Source organism: Pungitius pungitius, unplaced genomic scaffold (genome assembly GCF_949316345.1).
Source record: "Pungitius pungitius unplaced genomic scaffold, fPunPun2.1 scaffold_37, whole genome shotgun sequence".
In the NCBI taxonomy this organism is placed as follows: Eukaryota; Metazoa; Chordata; class Actinopteri; order Perciformes; family Gasterosteidae; genus Pungitius; species Pungitius pungitius.
The window spans coordinates 142,488-161,482 of record NW_026909808.1 but is presented as its reverse complement, the minus strand read 5'-3'; the positions used below and the strand labels follow the sequence as shown (position 1 = coordinate 161,482).

General features: G+C 43.4%; 28 non-coding genes across 28 annotated transcripts; all 28 read right to left on the bottom strand.

Annotated features, from left to right (window-relative positions):
* Positions 1-44: 44 nt before the first annotated feature.
* On the bottom strand, positions 45-163 carry LOC134110266 (5S ribosomal RNA). The gene has a single exon (XR_009943651.1). It is a non-coding gene; the product is annotated as a 5S ribosomal RNA (ribosomal RNA).
* Positions 164-507: 344 nt separating this feature from the next.
* Positions 508-626, bottom strand: LOC134110265 (5S ribosomal RNA). The gene has a single exon (XR_009943650.1). It is a non-coding gene; the product is annotated as a 5S ribosomal RNA (ribosomal RNA).
* A 344-nt stretch (positions 627-970) lies between these two features.
* On the bottom strand, positions 971-1,089 carry LOC134110264 (5S ribosomal RNA). The gene has a single exon (XR_009943649.1). It is a non-coding gene; the product is annotated as a 5S ribosomal RNA (ribosomal RNA).
* Positions 1,090-1,428: 339 nt separating this feature from the next.
* LOC134110263 (5S ribosomal RNA) lies at positions 1,429-1,547 on the bottom strand. Its single transcript, XR_009943648.1, has one exon. It is a non-coding gene; the product is annotated as a 5S ribosomal RNA (ribosomal RNA).
* A 344-nt stretch (positions 1,548-1,891) lies between these two features.
* On the bottom strand, positions 1,892-2,010 carry LOC134110262 (5S ribosomal RNA). The gene has a single exon (XR_009943647.1). It is a non-coding gene; the product is annotated as a 5S ribosomal RNA (ribosomal RNA).
* A 339-nt stretch (positions 2,011-2,349) lies between these two features.
* LOC134110261 (5S ribosomal RNA) lies at positions 2,350-2,468 on the bottom strand. Its single transcript, XR_009943646.1, has one exon. It is a non-coding gene; the product is annotated as a 5S ribosomal RNA (ribosomal RNA).
* Positions 2,469-2,812: 344 nt separating this feature from the next.
* On the bottom strand, positions 2,813-2,931 carry LOC134110260 (5S ribosomal RNA). The gene has a single exon (XR_009943645.1). It is a non-coding gene; the product is annotated as a 5S ribosomal RNA (ribosomal RNA).
* A 339-nt stretch (positions 2,932-3,270) lies between these two features.
* Positions 3,271-3,389, bottom strand: LOC134110258 (5S ribosomal RNA). The gene has a single exon (XR_009943643.1). It is a non-coding gene; the product is annotated as a 5S ribosomal RNA (ribosomal RNA).
* A 344-nt stretch (positions 3,390-3,733) lies between these two features.
* On the bottom strand, positions 3,734-3,852 carry LOC134110060 (5S ribosomal RNA). The gene has a single exon (XR_009943454.1). It is a non-coding gene; the product is annotated as a 5S ribosomal RNA (ribosomal RNA).
* A 339-nt stretch (positions 3,853-4,191) lies between these two features.
* Positions 4,192-4,310, bottom strand: LOC134110257 (5S ribosomal RNA). The gene has a single exon (XR_009943642.1). It is a non-coding gene; the product is annotated as a 5S ribosomal RNA (ribosomal RNA).
* Positions 4,311-4,654: 344 nt separating this feature from the next.
* On the bottom strand, positions 4,655-4,773 carry LOC134110256 (5S ribosomal RNA). The gene has a single exon (XR_009943641.1). It is a non-coding gene; the product is annotated as a 5S ribosomal RNA (ribosomal RNA).
* Positions 4,774-5,112: 339 nt separating this feature from the next.
* LOC134110004 (5S ribosomal RNA) lies at positions 5,113-5,231 on the bottom strand. Its single transcript, XR_009943399.1, has one exon. It is a non-coding gene; the product is annotated as a 5S ribosomal RNA (ribosomal RNA).
* A 344-nt stretch (positions 5,232-5,575) lies between these two features.
* Positions 5,576-5,694, bottom strand: LOC134110255 (5S ribosomal RNA). The gene has a single exon (XR_009943640.1). It is a non-coding gene; the product is annotated as a 5S ribosomal RNA (ribosomal RNA).
* Positions 5,695-6,038: 344 nt separating this feature from the next.
* LOC134109916 (5S ribosomal RNA) lies at positions 6,039-6,157 on the bottom strand. Its single transcript, XR_009943311.1, has one exon. It is a non-coding gene; the product is annotated as a 5S ribosomal RNA (ribosomal RNA).
* Positions 6,158-6,496: 339 nt separating this feature from the next.
* On the bottom strand, positions 6,497-6,615 carry LOC119207575 (5S ribosomal RNA). The gene has a single exon (XR_005118641.1). It is a non-coding gene; the product is annotated as a 5S ribosomal RNA (ribosomal RNA).
* A 6,525-nt stretch (positions 6,616-13,140) lies between these two features.
* Positions 13,141-13,259, bottom strand: LOC119199529 (5S ribosomal RNA). The gene has a single exon (XR_005114772.1). It is a non-coding gene; the product is annotated as a 5S ribosomal RNA (ribosomal RNA).
* A 339-nt stretch (positions 13,260-13,598) lies between these two features.
* Positions 13,599-13,717, bottom strand: LOC134110254 (5S ribosomal RNA). Its single transcript, XR_009943639.1, has one exon. It is a non-coding gene; the product is annotated as a 5S ribosomal RNA (ribosomal RNA).
* A 344-nt stretch (positions 13,718-14,061) lies between these two features.
* LOC119199524 (5S ribosomal RNA) lies at positions 14,062-14,180 on the bottom strand. Its single transcript, XR_005114767.2, has one exon. It is a non-coding gene; the product is annotated as a 5S ribosomal RNA (ribosomal RNA).
* Positions 14,181-14,519: 339 nt separating this feature from the next.
* LOC119199541 (5S ribosomal RNA) lies at positions 14,520-14,638 on the bottom strand. Its single transcript, XR_005114784.2, has one exon. It is a non-coding gene; the product is annotated as a 5S ribosomal RNA (ribosomal RNA).
* A 344-nt stretch (positions 14,639-14,982) lies between these two features.
* On the bottom strand, positions 14,983-15,101 carry LOC134109954 (5S ribosomal RNA). The gene has a single exon (XR_009943349.1). It is a non-coding gene; the product is annotated as a 5S ribosomal RNA (ribosomal RNA).
* A 344-nt stretch (positions 15,102-15,445) lies between these two features.
* LOC134110167 (5S ribosomal RNA) lies at positions 15,446-15,564 on the bottom strand. Its single transcript, XR_009943561.1, has one exon. It is a non-coding gene; the product is annotated as a 5S ribosomal RNA (ribosomal RNA).
* A 394-nt stretch (positions 15,565-15,958) lies between these two features.
* LOC134110253 (5S ribosomal RNA) lies at positions 15,959-16,077 on the bottom strand. The gene has a single exon (XR_009943638.1). It is a non-coding gene; the product is annotated as a 5S ribosomal RNA (ribosomal RNA).
* Positions 16,078-16,416: 339 nt separating this feature from the next.
* On the bottom strand, positions 16,417-16,535 carry LOC134109920 (5S ribosomal RNA). Its single transcript, XR_009943315.1, has one exon. It is a non-coding gene; the product is annotated as a 5S ribosomal RNA (ribosomal RNA).
* Positions 16,536-16,879: 344 nt separating this feature from the next.
* Positions 16,880-16,998, bottom strand: LOC134110252 (5S ribosomal RNA). The gene has a single exon (XR_009943637.1). It is a non-coding gene; the product is annotated as a 5S ribosomal RNA (ribosomal RNA).
* A 339-nt stretch (positions 16,999-17,337) lies between these two features.
* On the bottom strand, positions 17,338-17,456 carry LOC134110250 (5S ribosomal RNA). The gene has a single exon (XR_009943635.1). It is a non-coding gene; the product is annotated as a 5S ribosomal RNA (ribosomal RNA).
* Positions 17,457-17,800: 344 nt separating this feature from the next.
* LOC134110249 (5S ribosomal RNA) lies at positions 17,801-17,919 on the bottom strand. Its single transcript, XR_009943634.1, has one exon. It is a non-coding gene; the product is annotated as a 5S ribosomal RNA (ribosomal RNA).
* A 345-nt stretch (positions 17,920-18,264) lies between these two features.
* Positions 18,265-18,383, bottom strand: LOC134110138 (5S ribosomal RNA). The gene has a single exon (XR_009943532.1). It is a non-coding gene; the product is annotated as a 5S ribosomal RNA (ribosomal RNA).
* A 339-nt stretch (positions 18,384-18,722) lies between these two features.
* Positions 18,723-18,841, bottom strand: LOC134109896 (5S ribosomal RNA). The gene has a single exon (XR_009943291.1). It is a non-coding gene; the product is annotated as a 5S ribosomal RNA (ribosomal RNA).
* Positions 18,842-18,995: the final 154 nt, after the last annotated feature.

The following is an 18,995-nucleotide window of genomic DNA, read 5'->3' as shown; positions in this document are numbered from 1 at the left end:
TACAATCTACGGCGCTGGGCGGCTTTCAGAGAGAGAAGTTAAAAAGCTTACGGCACCTGGGATTCCCAGGCGGTCTTCCATCCAGGTACTAACCAGGCCCTGCTCTGCTTAGCTTCCGAGATCAGACGAGATCGGGCGGAACCAGAGAGGTATGGCCGTAAGCTGCTTTTCATCTTTTTCCTAATCCTTTAAAACGTGTCAAAGATAATCAGAAGTTTCTTTTTCTAAAATTGAAGCAGTTCTTAGCATTGGCAAGAGAGGTTCCTAAAGCCTGAAGGTAACTTTACTTTTCTTCACTGGCAATTCTAACATGTTGGGTTAGCACCTGTATTTCAACGGCTAAATTACAAACAACAGTATGCCAATGGTAAATGTTGACCAACACTAATTTAGCAATCATGAAACGGAATCATTTTGGATAATATTGTCTAATTTCCTTTCATATCCAACGTTAAAACAGGTGTACAATCTGCGGCGCTCGGCGGCTTTCGGAGAGAGAAGTGAAAAAGCTTACGGCACCTGGGATTCCCAGGCGGTCTTCCATCCAGGTACTAACCAGGCCCTGCTCTGCTTAGCTTCCGAGATCAGACGAGATCGGGCGGAACCAGAGAGGTATGGCCGTAAGCTGCTTTTCATCTTTTTCCTAATCCTTTAAAACGTGTCAAAGATAATCAGAAGTTTCTTTTTCTAAAATTGAAGCAGTTCTTAGCATTGGCAAGAGAGGTTCCTAAAGCCTGAAGGTAACTTTACTTTTCTTCACTGGCAATTCTAACATGTTGGGTTAGCACCTGTATTTCAACGGCTAAATTACAAACAACAGTATGCCAATGGTAAATGTTGACCAACACTAATTTAGCAATCATGAAACGGAATCATTTTGGATAATATTGTCTAATTTCCTTTCATATCCAACGTTAAAACAGGTGTACAATCTGCGGCGCTCGGCGGCTTTCGGAGAGAGAAGTGAAAAAGCTTACGGCACCTGGGATTCCCAGGCGGTCTTCCATCCAGGTACTAACCAGGCCCTGCTCTGCTTAGCTTCCGAGATCAGACGAGATCGGGCGGAACCAGAGAGGTATGGCCGTAAGCTGCTTTTTATCTTTTTCCTAATCCTTTATAATGCGTCAATGAATTATGACACGCCTGCCGTTGGCATCTTTGTGTGGGTTAAATAAGGGTATGCAAAGAAGGCTGTGACATCCCATGCCGAAAATTGGATGGACTAGAGAAGACCCGCCCAGGAGTCCCAGCCAATCGGTGAATGGCCATTGCAGTCCCCGCCACCTCAAATGGCCTGACGATGGTATGGACGTAAGCCACCTTTCATCTTCTTCCTATTGCATCTCTTCTACAATGTGAATTTTTTTTTACAATTGTGTAGGTGTACAATCTACGGCGCTGGGCGGCTTTCAGAGAGAGAAGTTAAAAAGCTTACGGCACCTGGGATTCCCAGGCGGTCTTCCATCCAGGTACTAACCAGGCCCTGCTCTGCTTAGCTTCCGAGATCAGACGAGATCGGGCGGAACCAGAGAGGTATGGCCGTAAGCTGCTTTTCATCTTTTTCCTAATCCTTTAAAACGTGTCAAAGATAATCAGAAGTTTCTTTTTCTAAAATTGAAGCAGTTCTTAGCATTGGCAAGAGAGGTTCCTAAAGCCTGAAGGTAACTTTACTTTTCTTCACTGGCAATTCTAACATGTTGGGTTAGCACCTGTATTTCAACGGCTAAATTACAAACAACAGTATGCCAATGGTAAATGTTGACCAACACTAATTTAGCAATCATGAAACGGAATCATTTTGGATAATATTGTCTAATTTCCTTTCATATCCAACGTTAAAACAGGTGTACAATCTGCGGCGCTCGGCGGCTTTCGGAGAGAGAAGTGAAAAAGCTTACGGCACCTGGGATTCCCAGGCGGTCTTCCATCCAGGTACTAACCAGGCCCTGCTCTGCTTAGCTTCCGAGATCAGACGAGATCGGGCGGAACCAGAGAGGTATGGCCGTAAGCTGCTTTTTATCTTTTTCCTAATCCTTTATAATGCGTCAATGAATTATGACACGCCTGCCGTTGGCATCTTTGTGTGGGTTAAATAAGGGTATGCAAAGAAGGCTGTGACATCCCATGCCGAAAATTGGATGGACTAGAGAAGACCCGCCCAGGAGTCCCAGCCAATCGGTGAATGGCCATTGCAGTCCCCGCCACCTCAAATGGCCTGACGATGGTATGGACGTAAGCCACCTTTCATCTTCTTCCTATTGCATCTCTTCTACAATGTGAATTTTTTTTTACAATTGTGTAGGTGTACAATCTACGGCGCTGGGCGGCTTTCAGAGAGAGAAGTTAAAAAGCTTACGGCACCTGGGATTCCCAGGCGGTCTTCCATCCAGGTACTAACCAGGCCCTGCTCTGCTTAGCTTCCGAGATCAGACGAGATCGGGCGGAACCAGAGAGGTATGGCCGTAAGCTGCTTTTCATCTTTTTCCTAATCCTTTAAAACGTGTCAAAGATAATCAGAAGTTTCTTTTTCTAAAATTGAAGCAGTTCTTAGCATTGGCAAGAGAGGTTCCTAAAGCCTGAAGGTAACTTTACTTTTCTTCACTGGCAATTCTAACATGTTGGGTTAGCACCTGTATTTCAACGGCTAAATTACAAACAACAGTATGCCAATCGTAAATGTTGACCAACACTAATTTAGCAATCATGAAACGGAATCATTTTGGATAATATTGTCTAATTTCCTTTCATATCCAACGTTAAAACAGGTGTACAATCTGCGGCGCTCGGCGGCTTTCGGAGAGAGAAGTGAAAAAGCTTACGGCACCTGGGATTCCCAGGCGGTCTTCCATCCAGGTACTAACCAGGCCCTGCTCTGCTTAGCTTCCGAGATCAGACGAGATCGGGCGGAACCAGAGAGGTATGGCCGTAAGCTGCTTTTTATCTTTTTCCTAATCCTTTATAATGCGTCAATGAATTATGACACGCCTGCCGTTGGCATCTTTGTGTGGGTTAAATAAGGGTATGCAAAGAAGGCTGTGACATCCCATGCCGAAAATTGGATGGACTAGAGAAGACCCGCCCAGGAGTCCCAGCCAATCGGTGAATGGCCATTGCAGTCCCCGCCACCTCAAATGGCCTGACGATGGTATGGACGTAAGCCACCTTTCATCTTCTTCCTATTGCATCTCTTCTACAATGTGAATTTTTTTTTACAATTGTGTAGGTGTACAATCTACGGCGCTGGGCGGCTTTCAGAGAGAGAAGTTAAAAAGCTTACGGCACCTGGGATTCCCAGGCGGTCTTCCATCCAGGTACTAACCAGGCCCTGCTCTGCTTAGCTTCCGAGATCAGACGAGATCGGGCGGAACCAGAGAGGTATGGCCGTAAGCTGCTTTTCATCTTTTTCCTAATCCTTTAAAACGTGTCAAAGATAATCAGAAGTTTCTTTTTCTAAAATTGAAGCAGTTCTTAGCATTGGCAAGAGAGGTTCCTAAAGCCTGAAGGTAACTTTACTTTTCTTCACTGGCAATTCTAACATGTTGGGTTAGCACCTGTATTTCAACGGATAAATTACAAACAACAGTATGCCAATGGTAAATGTTGACCAACACTAATTTAGCAATCATGAAACGGAATCATTTTGGATAATATTGTCTAATTTCCTTTCATATCCAACGTTAAAACAGGTGTACAATCTGCGGCGCTCGGCGGCTTTCGGAGAGAGAAGTGAAAAAGCTTACGGCACCTGGGATTCCCAGGCGGTCTTCCATCCAGGTACTAACAAGGCCCTGCTCTGCTTAGCTTCCGAGATCAGACGAGATCGGGCGGAACCAGAGAGGTATGGCCGTAAGCTGCTTTTTATCTTTTTCCTAATCCTTTATAATGCGTCAATGAATTATGACACGCCTGCCGTTGGCATCTTTGTGTGGGTTAAATAAGGGTATGCAAAGAAGGCTGTGACATCCCATGCCGAAAATTGGATGGACTAGAGAAGACCCGCCCAGGAGTCCCAGCCAATCGGTGAATGGCCATTGCAGTCCCCGCCACCTCAAATGGCCTGACGATGGTATGGACGTAAGCCACCTTTCATCTTCTTCCTATTGCATCTCTTCTACAATGTGAATTTTTTTTTACAATTGTGTAGGTGTACAATCTACGGCGCTGGGCGGCTTTCAGAGAGAGAAGTTAAAAAGCTTACGGCACCTGGGATTCCCAGGCGGTCTTCCATCCAGGTACTAACCAGGCCCTGCTCTGCTTAGCTTCCGAGATCAGACGAGATCGGGCGGAACCAGAGAGGTATGGCCGTAAGCTGCTTTTCATCTTTTTCCTAATCCTTTAAAACGTGTCAAAGATAATCAGAAGTTTCTTTTTCTAAAATTGAAGCAGTTCTTAGCATTGGCAAGAGAGGTTCCTAAAGCCTGAAGGTAACTTTACTTTTCTTCACTGGCAATTCTAACATGTTGGGTTAGCACCTGTATTTCAACGGCTAAATTACAAACAACAGTATGCCAATCGTAAATGTTGACCAACACTAATTTAGCAATCATGAAACGGAATCATTTTGGATAATATTGTCTAATTTCCTTTCATATCCAACGTTAAAACAGGTGTACAATCTGCGGCGCTCGGCGGCTTTCGGAGAGAGAAGTGAAAAAGCTTACGGCACCTGGGATTCCCAGGCGGTCTTCCATCCAGGTACTAACCAGGCCCTGCTCTGCTTAGCTTCCGAGATCAGACGAGATCGGGCGGAACCAGAGAGGTATGGCCGTAAGCTGCTTTTTATCTTTTTCCTAATCCTTTATAATGCGTCAATGAATTATGACACGCCTGCCGTTGGCATCTTTGTGTGGGTTAAATAAGGGTATGCAAAGAAGGCTGTGACATCCCATGCCGAAAATTGGATGGACTAGAGAAGACCCGCCCAGGAGTCCCAGCCAATCGGTGAATGGCCATTGCAGTCCCCGCCACCTCAAATGGCCTGACGATGGTATGGACGTAAGCCACCTTTCATCTTCTTCCTATTGCATCTCTTCTACAATGTGAATTTTTTTTTACAATTGTGTAGGTGTACAATCTACGGCGCTGGGCGGCTTTCAGAGAGAGAAGTTAAAAAGCTTACGGCACCTGGGATTCCCAGGCGGTCTTCCATCCAGGTACTAACCAGGCCCTGCTCTGCTTAGCTTCTGAGATCAGACGAGATCGGGCGGAACCAGAGAGGTATGGCCGTAAGCTGCTTTTCATCTTTTTCCTAATCCTTTAAAACGTGTCAAAGATAATCAGAAGTTTCTTTTTCTAAAATTGAAGCAGTTCTTAGCATTGGCAAGAGAGGTTCCTAAAGCCTGAAGGTAACTTTACTTTTCTTCACTGGCAATTCTAACATGTTGGGTTAGCACCTGTATTTCAACGGCTAAATTACAAACAACAGTATGCCAATCGTAAATGTTGACCAACACTAATTTAGCAATCATGAAACGGAATCATTTTGGATAATATTGTCTAATTTCCTTTCATATCCAACGTTAAAACAGGTGTACAATCTGCGGCGCTCGGCGGCTTTCGGAGAGAGAAGTGAAAAAGCTTACGGCACCTGGGATTCCCAGGCGGTCTTCCATCCAGGTACTAACCAGGCCCTGCTCTGCTTAGCTTCCGAGATCAGACGAGATCGGGCGGAACCAGAGAGGTATGGCCGTAAGCTGCTTTTCATCTTTTTCCTAATCCTTTAAAACGTGTCAAAGATAATCAGAAGTTTCTTTTTCTAAAATTGAAGCAGTTCTTAGCATTGGCAAGAGAGGTTCCTAAAGCCTGAAGGTAACTTTACTTTTCTTCACTGGCAATTCTAACATGTTGGGTTAGCACCTGTATTTCAACGGCTAAATTACAAACAACAGTATGCCAATGGTAAATGTTGACCAACACTAATTTAGCAATCATGAAACGGAATCATTTTGGATAATATTGTCTAATTTCCTTTCATATCCAACGTTAAAACAGGTGTACAATCTGCGGCGCTCGGCGGCTTTCGGAGAGAGAAGTGAAAAAGCTTACGGCACCTGGGATTCCCAGGCGGTCTTCCATCCAGGTACTAACCAGGCCCTGCTCTGCTTAGCTTCCGAGATCAGACGAGATCAGGCGGAACCAGAGAGGTATGGCCGTAAGCTGCTTTTTATCTTTTTCCTAATCCTTTATAATGCGTCAATGAATTATGACACGCCTGCCGTTGGCATCTTTGTGTGGGTTAAATAAGGGTATGCAAAGAAGGCTGTGACATCCCATGCCGAAAATTGGATGGACTAGAGAAGACCCGCCCAGGAGTCCCAGCCAATCGGTGAATGGCCATTGCAGTCCCCGCCACCTCAAATGGCCTGACGATGGTATGGACGTAAGCCACCTTTCATCTTCTTCCTATTGCATCTCTTCTACAATGTGAATTTTTTTTTACAATTGTGTAGGTGTACAATCTACGGCGCTGGGCGGCTTTCAGAGAGAGAAGTTAAAAAGCTTACGGCACCTGGGATTCCCAGGCGGTCTTCCATCCAGGTACTAACCAGGCCCTGCTCTGCTTAGCTTCCGAGATCAGACGAGATCGGGCGGAACCAGAGAGGTATGGCCGTAAGCTGCTTTTCATCTTTTTCCTAATCCTTTAAAACGTGTCAAAGATAATCAGAAGTTTCTTTTTCTAAAATTGAAGCAGTTCTTAGCATTGGCAAGAGAGGTTCCTAAAGCCTGAAGGTAACTTTACTTTTCTTCACTGGCAATTCTAACATGTTGGGTTAGCACCTGTATTTCAACGGCTAAATTACAAACAACAGTATGCCAATCGTAAATGTTGACCAACACTAATTTAGCAATCATGAAACGGAATCATTTTGGATAATATTGTCTAATTTCCTTTCATATCCAACGTTAAAACAGGTGTACAATCTGCGGCGCTCGGCGGCTTTCGGAGAGAGAAGTGAAAAAGCTTACGGCACCTGGGATTCCCAGGCGGTCTTCCATCCAGGTACTAACCAGGCCCTGCTCTGCTTAGCTTCCGAGATCAGACGAGATCGGGCGGAACTTTTTTTTTTTTTTTTTTTCTTTTATTATAAAAAATACATTTTCCAAAAATCATTTTTTACATTGTTTACATATTCACTATATACATTATATATACATACATTATTATACATTATTACATATTATACATACATTATTATTTAATTATTTTCTGAACATCAGCAATCAGGGTCTTTAAGATGAGAACAAAATCATATTATAGGATTTTTTTTTTTTTTTCCCTTTTCTTTTCTTCACTCGGCAGTAGAAAGTTTAGCCTTATTAGCCATATCTTTTTCCAAACAAAACCAAAAAAAGAAGTGCGCAACGACAACAAGTTAAGGCACACAAGAAAAACATTTAAAACCGAAAGATAAGATCTTTGTCATTGTCCTCCTGAAACAAGAGATTATTTTCGTCCATCCATTCCTTGAGCAGATCTTTTTTGAATGCATATATAGTTTTCCAGTATGCTTTTATATTGCTCTTGAAAAGAGTCTCAACGTCCGTTTTTTTTCCCTCGAAGAGGGCAAGGTTTCTTCTCAGCAGCACTGCTCTTCTAGCAAATGCCAGGCATGCGTTGGCGATATCCATCCTCCGGCCTCCAGCATTCTTTGGCAGTCCGAAACACCAGGTCCAGTCCCATGATGTTCCCCTCGTCATTTTTACTCCACAACCCTTTGTTAGAAGCTCTCTTATGTATTCTCTAAAGGTTCTGAGTGCTGTACAAGACCAAATAAGGTGCTCAAAATCCTCTTCTTCCGTTTCACACACAGAACACATTCTTGAGAATTTTTCCTTGTGTATCTGGTGCAAGACAATTCCTGTAAAATATTTCCGGTGCCTTATCTTAAACTCAGAGCTGTAGACCTCTGGGGGGATGAGGCTGAATTCAAGATTTACCCATATTGAGCTTGTCTTATCTTTTGGGAAGATTTTTTCCCATGCCTTTTCTGCTGCTGGTTTAACTATGTGTTTTTTTATTAGGATGCTGTAGAAGATTTTTGTTTTTACTTCAATTATATTTTTTTGTTTATCTTTAACACACAGCGTAAAACCAAGTGCCCTGTCCTGCTCTGTCACTTCATTCATTCTTTCTTTCCATTCATGACCCATGCATTGATCAAATATTTTCCCTATGTCTTTTATTCTTGCCGGTGCATATTTACTTCCACATGCCTGGAGTTTACCATTTACTTTTCCTAAATCAAAACAGCCGTTTGTTCCACACACACTCCCTACGGCTGTTAAACCTGCCTGCATTAAGTGGCAACTCGTAATCGGCCTCCCGCCCCCGACAAACCCCGGGCTTGATAGGAAAGGTAATTTTAGCACTTGCACCTTTCCTCTAACGTCAGGTGTGAGATGCGGCATAATTTTGTCCCAAGCCTCCAGCACTTCCCTGTAGAACCCCGACAGACCAACCCTTACGTGTGCTGGCGAGAGGGCACATAGGTTATACACACTTCTCTCTCCGTACCCTGCCAGGAGGCCTGCCAGGAAATCTCTACCGGGCAGCTGCCTTTTTGGATTTAAAAATCTCCCTATTAATTTTACCCTCAGTGCGTCTCTTTTTACACTTACATCAATCAAAGCTAAACCCCCCTCCCTTTTGTTAGCTATTAACGTCTTGCGAGCAATCGAATTCCCCTTTCCCTTCCAAAAAAACGTGGCGACGGCTGCATTGAGCCGATTGAACACCCAAGTGGGCAGCTCACAGGACCCCAGAATGTGATTAATTTTGGACAGTATCAGGGCATTTACTACTATTACCTTTCCCTTCAAAGCGAGGCCTCTTGCATACCATAAATTTAGCAGGTTTTTTATTTTTACCAAAACCTCGTTCCATGTTTTGTCCGTTGCACTCTTTTCATTTTTTCCTATATAAATACCCAGGATTTTCCTTTCGTCCTCTATTTTTTTAAAACCCCACATATCAGCTGGGACATTGCAGGGCCCGAAGACCATCAGCTCGGTTTTTTTTGTATTAATTCTTGCGCCTGATGCTCTTTCATATTTCTTTATATGGTCTAATACTTTGTTTATGCAGCTACTAGTTTTCACACAAATATTTACATCATCTGCATACTGCATAATTTTAATTTGGTTTCCTGCCGGTGTCCAGATTCCCTTTATTAGGTCGTCATTATTTATAGTATAGGCCAGGGGCTCCGCCACCAGGCTGTAGAGCAGCGCCGACAGCGGGCAACCCTGTCTCACTGATCGTCCTAGCTCAAAACTGTTAGTTAGTAATCCATTACATTTCACCCTACTTTTCGCTCCGCTGTACATCATTTTGATTCTTTTTATGAATATTGGTCCAAAACCAAAACGCTCCAGCACGGCCCACAGGAAGGGATGTTCCACTCTATCAAAAGCCTTCTCTAGGTCTACTCCTAACAAAATCCCTCCCTCCTTATTTAAGCAGCTTACTGTATCTCTGATTGTGTTGATGGTGTCTGAGATGTCCCTCCCCGGAATGCTGTAAGCCTGCGTTGGTCCTATTATTGAATTTATTACAGTTTTTAATCTGTTTGCAAGTATTTTTGTGAATATTTTATAGTCTGTGTTAAGCAAACTGATCGGTCTGTAGTTGGAAAGCAGCTTTTTCTCCCCTTTTTTGAAAATTAGAGTGACTATCCCCTCCGTAAATGATGCTGGAGCCCTCTGCTCAGTGTCCATCTGTTCATAGAGTGTCAGCAAAAGTGGCCCCAGCATTTCCTTAAATTCTTGAAAGAACTCGGCAGGCAAACCGTCTGCCCCCGGGCTTTTATTTTTATTTAGCTTCATTATGGCCTGTTCTATTTCGCTCAGTGAGAGCGGCATCTCGCACCACACACTGTCGTTATCTTCTAGTTTATTATTTATTTTATTTACTACTTCATTCATTTCACTAGTCACAATCCCTTCACTTTCAAATAATTTTTGATAGTAACCCTGTATGGTTCTCAAAATGCCTTCGGTTTCTTCTACTATTTCCCCCCTGGAATTTTCAATGCTCGATATATAAGTCTTTTCTTGATTTGTTTTTTCTAGACCTAGAAAGAAAGCTGTGCATCTTTCTCCTTCAGTTATATATTTTGCTCTACTCCGTATTATTGCACCCGCACATCTTTTTTTTTCTAGTTCAGTTATTCTGGTTTTATACAGTTCATATTTTTCACTGTCATAATTTGGATCCTCTTCACATTTTTCTATTTCGTTTTGCAGGAGGAGAATTAACTCTCGTTCCTCTCTTTTATTCTCCCAGTTTTTGTTTTTGCTGAACCTTATACACATTTTTTTTAGTTTTTCTTTAACATCCTCCCAAAAACCAAACACGTCATCTACAAAAGCCATATCGTGTGTCACCTTTGCTAAATACCTTTCAATTTTACTTTTTAATATGTCGTTTTTCAGGTGGCTTATATTTAGACACCATAAACCCCCTCCCCTCTTCATTCTCGCACCTCCCACACACACTGTCACTGAAGCGTGATCGCTCCCAGAGTAAAAGTAGTATTCACAGGATGTTATATGTTTAACCACACCTGAAGCCACTAAGCAGAAATCAATTCTTGACTGCTTCAATATTCCTTCAACAGCTTGTCTTCTTGAAAATGCAGTTTTGTTTTTATTTAATATCCTCCAAATATCTATTATATTGCAATTATTCATTACTTTTTTCAGTGTACTTCTACTAGAATCATTTCTATAGACATTGTTTTTGGACAAATCTTTTTCCATTAGGACCACATTAAAATCACCAATTACAAAAGTGTTTTCATTACACCATTTCTCTAGATTTTTAAAGAACTGTTTTCTTTCCCCTTCTCCATTTGGTGCATACACATTTATCAGCCTAAATGTATTGTTTGCCAGGCAGAAATCAACGACCAAAACCCTACCTTCTCGGTCCCTATGAACCTCGTTAATGGTTTTGAAGATATTGGCTTGAAAGAGTGAGGCCACACCACAAGAGTTTGGGGTTCCCTCATTTGAGATGACCTTCCCTCCCCACTGTTTGATCACATTTTCCCGTAAAGAAACATCCCAATTTGTTTCCTGAAGGCATATTATTTCTGATTTGAGTTGTTTTAAAGTTGAGTCCAGTTTATTTTTATTTCGAAGCCCATTGGCATTCAGAGAGGTAATTTGGAAACCAAAGGAAGCCATCATTGTAATATATATGAAAGTGCATACCATCTAGTTATTTTTGTTTTTCAGCTTTTTCTTAGCCATGACCTTTGCTTTTCTCTCCTCGGCTCTATTTCTTAAAACCTTCGCCTTCTCAAAGTCCATGTCCGGGTCTGTTTTAGGATGAGGGTCATCCGAGTCGCTGTGCAGCCTTTTGTCTGGCTGTCTTGCAGGCAACGAGTCTGTCGCCATCGGTAGTTCTAGGTTTCTAGTCGGGGCTTCTTGATCTGATGGTACAGACTGCCCTGAGAGCGTCCTTCCACCTTTTTCGCTCGTTGATGCCGGTACACTCTCCTCCGAATTTTCCCTTCTCGTGTCCTCCTTTGTACTTTTGTGCAAACCTGCTCCTCCCATTTTCCCCGTCTCACCCCTCACTTCATCATCCTCTTCTGAGAGTTCTTTATCCCCCTCCTTCTCCAGTTTACTCTCCACACCCTCCTCTCCTATGACACTCTCGTCCCCCGACGTCCCATTGTTATCCTCCCCAGACTCTATAGTTTCATTGTCTATCATGATTGATTCACTCTCACTCTGGTTGCATATGCATTCCTCCATACTGTTATAGCATAAGCTACATTTGTTTTTATTTTTTTTGCATTCTCTAGCAAAGTGCCCCTGGACTCCACACTTATGGCACTGAAACTCCGGACATTCCCTCATGATATGCCCAGGTTGGATACACATCCTGCATACTTTCATTTGTTTGTCGTGTATCACTCTAAAGTATTCTGCACCCAGAGCAGTACTAAACTTTGTAGAATACGGCAGGGACTGGACATGATCATTGAATTTTACCTTTAGGAATCGTGTCCCATCAGCAACATTTGTCCCAGGCCACATCCGCCTTTTGATTGGTGAAGCTGCCGACACACCCCAGCTCGACAGTTTGGCGTGGATCTCGCAGTCCTCAATGTAGAATGGCAGGTTTAGGAATGACACCACCAGCTCGTTGTTGCACAGCTCCCGTGCGTGGATCCTCGTCTCTCCCATTTTGAAGCCTTCCAACAGTCTTTCCTTTCCCTTCGGGTGGCTCATTGTCATTTCATATCTGTTGTGGCCCACCACACGGCATGCCACCAGACCACCACACAATTGCCGCACGCATTTCATCAGCTCCATTGCACTTATGCTGCTTCCTCCTTCCAGCTCTACACTAACTGTGAGCTTCTTGTTGTTTTTGTCCATACTGTCCATGCTCAAACCACTGTTTGATTCTAAAGCACTATTCATTTGGGATTCCTTTTGTCCGTTCCGTGTTCGTTCATCATGTTGGTCCGCCATTTTAGGTAAGAGAAACGATACACTTACCCCCAAACAGTACAATACTGCTGGGGGTACTAAACTCTGTCTTGCCAAAAAACCTCAATAAAAAGAGCTTTAGGGCATATCAAAACACCACAAAAAACTGTTCAGATTAGAGCACCGAAATGGATCCAAGCGCCAAACAAATCGCCACTGTGTTCACTTCCTGATTCCTGGTGGGGGCTGGGCCTACAAACGAGATCGGGCGGAACCAGAGAGGTATGGCCGTAAGCTGCTTTTCATCTTTTTCCTAATCCTTTAAAACGTGTCAAAGATAATCAGAAGTTTCTTTTTCTAAAATTGAAGCAGTTCTTAGCATTGGCAAGAGAGGTTCCTAAAACCTAAAGGGAACTTTACTTTTCTTCTTTGGTAAATCTAACATGTTTGGTTAGCACCTGTATTTCAACGGCTAAATTACAAACAAAAGTATGCCAATTGTTAAATGTTGATCAACACTAATTTAGCAACCATGAAACGGAATCATGTTTGATAATATTGTCTAAATGCCTTTCATATCCAACGTTAAAACAACAATAAACATGCATCTCTTCAACAATGTGATATACTTTTTGTAATTTGTAGGTGAACAATCTGCGGCGCTCTGCAGCTTTCAGAGAGAAGTGAAAAAGCTTACGGCACCTGGGATTCCCAGGCGGTCTTCCATCCAGGTACTAACCAGGCCCTGCTCTGCTTAGCTTCCGAGATCAGACGAGATCGGGCGGAACCAGAGAGGTATGGCCGTAAGCTGCTTTTTATCTTTTTCCTAATCCTTTATAATGCGTCAAAAAATTATGTCACGCCTGCCGTTGGCATCTTTGTGTGGGTTAAATAAGGGTATGCAAAGAAGGCTGTGACATCCTATGGCGAAAATTGGATGGACTAGAGAAGACCCGCCCAGGAGTCCCAGCCAATCGGTGGATGGCCATTGCAGTCCCCGCCACCTCAAATGGCCTGACGATGGTATGGACGTAAGCCACCTTTCATCTTCTTCCTATTGCATCTCTTCTACAATGTGAATTTTTTTTTACAATTGTGTAGGTGTACAATCTACGGCGCTGGGCGGCTTTCAGAGAGAGAAGTTAAAAAGCTTACGGCACCTGGGATTCCCAGGCGGTCTTCCATCCAGGTACTAACCAGGCCCTGCTCTGCTTAGCTTCCGAGATCAGACGAGATCGGGCGGAACCAGAGAGGTATGGCCGTAAGCTGCTTTTCATCTTTTTCCTAATCCTTTAAAACGTGTCAAAGATAATCAGAAGTTTCTTTTTCTAAAATTGAAGCAGTTCTTAGCATTGGCAAGAGAGGTTCCTAAAGCCTGAAGGTAACTTTACTTTTCTTCACTGGCAATTCTAACATGTTGGGTTAGCACCTGTATTTCAACGGCTAAATTACAAACAACAGTATGCCAATCGTAAATGTTGACCAACACTAATTTAGCAATCATGAAAGGGAATCATTTTGGATAATATTGTCTAATTTTCTTTCATATCCAACGTTAAAACAGGTGTACAATCTGCGGCGCTCGGCGGCTTTCGGAGAGAGAAGTGAAAAAGCTTACGGCACCTGGGATTCCCAGGCGGTCTTCCATCCAGGTACTAACCAGGCCCTGCTCTGCTTAGCTTCCGAGATCAGACGAGATCGGGCGGAACCAGAGAGGTATGTCCGTAAGCTGCTTTTTATCTTTTTCCTAATCCTTTATAATGCGTCAATGAATTATGACACGCCTGCCGTTGGCATCTTTGTGTGGGTTAAATAAGGGTATGCAAAGAAGGCTGTGACATCCCATGCCGAAAATTGGATGGACTAGAGAAGACCCGCCCAGGAGTCCCAGCCAATCGGTGAATGGCCATTGCAGTCCCCGCCACCTCAAATGGCCTGACGATGGTATGGACGTAAGCCACCTTTCATCTTCTTCCTATTGCATCTCTTCTACAATGTGAATTTTTTTTTACAATTGTGTAGGTGTACAATCTACGGCGCTGGGCGGCTTTCAGAGAGAGAAGTTAAAAAGCTTACGGCACCTGGGATTCCCAGGCGGTCTTCCATCCAGGTACTAACCAGGCCCTGCTCTGCTTAGCTTCCGAGATCAGACGAGATCGGGCGGAACCAGAGAGGTATGGCCGTAAGCTGCTTTTCATCTTTTTCCTAATCCTTTAAAACGTGTCAAAGATAATCAGAAGTTTCTTTTTCTAAAATTGAAGCAGTTCTTAGCATTGGCAAGAGAGGTTCCTAAAGCCTGAAGGTAACTTTACTTTTCTTCACTGGCAATTCTAACATGTTGGGTTAGCACCTGTATTTCAACGGCTAAATTACAAACAACAGTATGCCAATGGTAAATGTTGACCAACACTAATTTAGCAATCATGAAACGGAATCATTTTGGATAATATTGTCTAATTTCCTTTCATATCCAACGTTAAAACAGGTGTACAATCTGCGGCGCTCGGCGGCTTTCGGAGAGAGAAGTGAAAAAGCTTACGGCACCTGGGATTCCCAGGCGGTCTTCCATCCAGGTACTAACCAGGCCCTGCTCTGCTTAGCTTCCGAGATCAGACGAGATCGGGCGGAACCAGAGAGGTATGGACGTAAGCTGCTTTTCATCTTTTTCTTAATCCTTTAAAACGTGTCAAAGATAATCAGAAGTTTCTTTTTCTAAAATTGAAGCAGTTCTTAGCATTGGCAAGAGAGGTTCCTAAAGCCTGAAGGTAACTTTACTTTTCTTCACTGGCAATTCTAACATGTTGGGTTAGCACCTGTATTTCAACGGCTAAATTACAAACAACAGTATGCCAATCGTAAATGTTGATCAACACTAATTTAGCAATCATGAAACGGAATCATTTTGGATAATATTGTCTAATTTCCTTTCATATCCAACGTTAAAACAGGTGTACAATCTGCGGCGCTCGGCGGCTTTCGGAGAGAGAAGTGAAAAAGCTTACGGCACCTGGGATTCCCAGGCGGTCTTCAAACCAGGTACTAACCAGGCCCTGCTCTGCTTAGCTTCCGAGATCAGACGAGATCGGGCGGAACCAGAGAGGTATGGCCGTAAGCTGCTTTTCATCTTTTTCCTAATCCTTTAAAACGTGTCAAAGATAATCAGAAGTTTCTTTTTCTAAAATTGAAGCAGTTCTTAGCATTGGCAAGAGAGGTTCCTAAAACCTAAAGGGAACTTTACTTTTCTTCTTTGGTAAATCTAACATGTTTGGTTAGCACCTGTATTTCAACGGCTAAATTACAAACAAAAGTATGCCAATTGTTAAATGTTGATCAACACTAATTTAGCAACCATGAAACGGAATCATGTTTGATAATATTGTCTAAATGCCTTTCATATCCAACGTTAAAACAACAATAAACATGCATCTCTTCAACAATGTGATATACTTTTTGTAATTTGTAGGTGAACAATCTGCGGCGCTCTGCAGCTTTCAGAGAGAAGTGAAAAAGCTTACGGCACCTGGGATTCCCAGGCGGTCTTCCATCCAGGTACTAACCAGGCCCTGCTCTGCTTAGCTTCCGAGATCAGACGAGATCGGGCGGAACCAGAGAGGTATGGCCGTAAGCTGCTTTTTATCTTTTTCCTAATCCTTTATAATGCGTCAAAAAATTATGTCACGCCTGCCGTTGGCATCTTTGTGTGGGTTAAATAAGGGTATGCAAAGAAGGCTGTGACATCCTATGGCGAAAATTGGATGGACTAGAGAAGACCCGCCCAGGAGTCCCAGCCAATCGGTGGATGGCCATTGCAGTCCCCGCCACCTCAAATGGCCTGACGATGGTATGGACGTAAGCCACCTTTCATCTTCTTCCTATTGCATCTCTTCTACAATGTGAATTTTTTTTTACAATTGTGTAGGTGTACAATCTACGGCGCTGGGCGGCTTTCAGAGAGAGAAGTTAAAAAGCTTACGGCACCTGGGATTCCCAGGCGGTCTTCCATCCAGGTACTAACCAGGCCCTGCTCTGCTTAGCTTCCGAGATCAGACGAGATCGGGCGGAACCAGAGAAGTATGGCCGTAAGCTGCTTTTCATCTTTTTCCTAATCCTTTAAAACGTGTCAAAGATAATCAGAAGTTTCTTTTTCTAAAATTGAAGCAGTTCTTAGCATTGGCAAGAGAGGTTCCTAAAGCCTGAAGGTAACTTTACTTTTCTTCACTGGCAATTCTAACATGTTGGGTTAGCACCTGTATTTCAACGGCTAAATTACAAACAACAGTATGCCAATCGTAAATGTTGACCAACACTAATTTAGCAATCATGAAAGGGAATCATTTTGGATAATATTGTCTAATTTCCTTTCATATCCAACGTTAAAACAGGTGTACAATCTGCGGCGCTCGGCGGCTTTCGGAGAGAGAAGTGAAAAAGCTTACGGCACCTGGGATTCCCAGGCGGTCTTCCATCCAGGTACTAACCAGGCCCTGCTCTGCTTAGCTTCCGAGATCAGACGAGATCGGGCGGAACCAGAGAGGTATGGCCGTAAGCTGCTTTTTATCTTTTTCCTAATCCTTTATAATGCGTCAATGAATTATGACACGCCTGCCGTTGGCATCTTTGTGTGGGTTAAATAAGGGTATGCAAAGAAGGCTGTGACATCCCATGCCGAAAATTGGATGGACTAGAGAAGACCCGCCCAGGAGTCCCAGCCAATCGGTGAATGGCCATTGCAGTCCCCGCCACCTCAAATGGCCTGACGATGGTATGGACGTAAGCCACCTTTCATCTTCTTCCTATTGCATCTCTTCTACAATGTGAATTTTTTTTTACAATTGTGTAGGTGTACAATCTACGGCGCTGGGCGGCTTTCAGAGAGAGAAGTTAAAAAGCTTACGGCACCTGGGATTCCCAGGCGGTCTTCCATCCAGGTACTAACCAGGCCCTGCTCTGCTTAGCTTCCGAGATCAGACGAGATCGGGCGGAACCAGAGAGGTATGGCCGTAAGCTGCTTTTCATCTTTTTCCTAATCCTTTAAAACGTGTCAAAGATAATCAGAAGTTTCTTTTTCTAAAATTGAAGCAGTTCTTAGCATTGGCAAGAGAGGTTCCTAAAGCCTGAAGGTAACTTTACTTTTCTTCACTGGCAATTCTAACATGTTGGGTTAGCACCTGTATTTCAACGGCTAAATTACAAACAACAGTATGCCAATGGTAAATGTTGACCAACACTAATTTAGCAATCATGAAACGGAATCATTTTGGATAATATTGTCTAATTTCCTTTCATATCCAACGTTAAAACAGGTGTACAATCTGCGGCGCTCGGCGGCTTTCGGAGAAAGAAGTGAAAAAGCTTACGGCACCTGGGATTCCCAGGCGGTCTTCCATCCAGGTACTAACCAGGCCCTGCTCTGCTTAGCTTCCGAGATCAGACGAGATCGGGCGGAACCAGAGAGGTATGGCCGTAAGCTGCTTTTCATCTTTTTCCTAATCCTTTAAAACGTGTCAAAGATAATCAGAAGTTTCTTTTTCTAAAATTGAAGCAGTTCTTAGCATTGGCAAGAGAGGTTCCTAAAGCCTGAAGGTAACTTTACTTTTCTTCACTGGCAATTCTAACATGTTGGGTTAGCACCTGTATTTCAACGGCTAAATTACAAACAAAAGTATGCCAATTGTTAAATGTTGATCAACACTAATTTAGCAACCATGAAACGGAATCATTTTGGATAATATTGTCTAATTTCCTTTCATATCCAACGTTAAAACAGGTGTACAATCTGCGGCGCTCGGCGGCTTTCGGAGAGAGAAGTGAAAAAGCTTACGGCACCTGGGATTCCCAGGCGGTCTTCCATCCAGGTACTAACCAGGCCCTGGTCTGCTTAGCTTCCGAGATCAGACGAGATCGGGCGGAAGCAGAGAGGTATGGCCGTAAGCTGCTTTTTATCTTTTTCCTAATCCTTTATAATGCGTCAAAAAATTATGTCACGCCTGCCGTTGGCATCTTTGTGTGGGTTAAATAAGGGTATGCAAAGAAGGCTGTGACATCCTATGGCGAAAATTGGATGGACTCGAGAAGACCCGCCCAGGAGTCCCAGCCAATCGGTGGATGGCCATTGCAGTCCCCGCCACCTCAAATGGCCTGACGATGGTATGGACGTAAGCCACATTTCATCTTCTTCCTATTGCATCTCTTCTACAATGTGATCAACTTTTTACAATTGTGTAGGTGTACAAGCTACGGCGCTGGGCGGCTTTCAGAGAGAGAAGTGAAAAAGCTTACGGCACCTGGGATTCCCAGGCGGTCTTCCATTCAGGTACTAACCAGGCCCTGCTCTGCTTAGCTTCCGAGATCAGACGAGATCGGGCGGAACCAGAGAGGTATGGCCGTAAGCTGCTTTTCATCTTTTTCCTAATCCTTTAAAACGTGTCAAAGATAATCAGAAGTTTCTTTTTCTAAAATTGAAGCAGTTCTTAGCATTGGCAAGAGAGGTTCCTAAAACCTAAAGGGAACTTTACTTTTCTTCTTTGGTAAATCTAACATGTTTG